Raw genomic sequence first — 1,021 nt, 5'->3', positions numbered from 1 at the left:
CGTACCAAACCGAAAGCACTGTATCGAACGGTTCAATATCGATACGAGTATCGTTGCACCCCTATTCATTACATTGTTTGGTGGAACTGTCTGAACATTAGTGCGAATTAAGTGAGCAAACTATGGCTTTTATCTAACTCCCTGGAGAAGGCTTGCTGTGATGGAAGGGCTTTTTCCAGAGGGTGCACCATAAATGGAAAAGTGGAGGCAGTGGAGCTGTGGGTTTCAGACAGGTTGTGGAGGCACAGCTGGCGATGATTCAGATTGTAAATAAAGAACCCGAAATCTGCCAGGTTCACTTTTCCACTCTGAACACTCAAAGCTCTTTACACAACTTGCCTCATTCACCAATGCACTTTTTTCTATGCTCTAAATACTTTCTAACATTCACACGCATTCATACTCTGATGCATCAGAGAGCAACTTGGGGTTGGTATCTTGCCTGTGGATATGTGGCAGACTGGGATCGAACCCCCAGACTTCTGATTAGTAGGTGGCCTGCTCTACCTGAGTTATAACCACCCCCTGAAGCATGATGCCTTGTTGTGAGGAGAGAAGACCCAATTGTATTCATCAAGTTGAGCTCTGTGTCTGGAGAGGGCTCTCCTGACTGAGTCTTTTTCTGCCATCTTTGTGGCCAAATTGTTCTGTCAGGCTTTTGACTCCTGGATACAAATACAGGACACAAATGTAAAAATGTAACAGTTTGGGGGGGTTTCTTTGCTAGCTTGGAGCAAAACAGAGGTTTATCCAAGGAAGTTATTTCAGAGTTGAGCTGTTGGAAGAGCAGGCAGGATATCCACAGATTTCCTTCAAAAGTCCACAGATGCTGTTACAGGATTCTCCATAAGCACAACAATCTACCATCCACTGAGGGATTTCTTCAGCCAATTACTCACAGGTAAGTCAATTGCCAATTGCAGTGTTGGGAAGGTTACTTTTAAAATGTATTCCATTACAGATTACAGAATACATGCCCCAAAATGTATTCTGTAACGTATTCCGTTACGTTACTCAATGA

This window comes from Pundamilia nyererei, unplaced genomic scaffold, assembly GCF_000239375.1.
Source record: "Pundamilia nyererei isolate P.nyererei 1_Seehausen unplaced genomic scaffold, PunNye1.0 scaffold00301, whole genome shotgun sequence".
Lineage (NCBI taxonomy): Eukaryota > Metazoa > Chordata > Actinopteri > Cichliformes > Cichlidae > Pundamilia > Pundamilia nyererei.
This window is presented reverse-complemented; position numbering follows the sequence as displayed.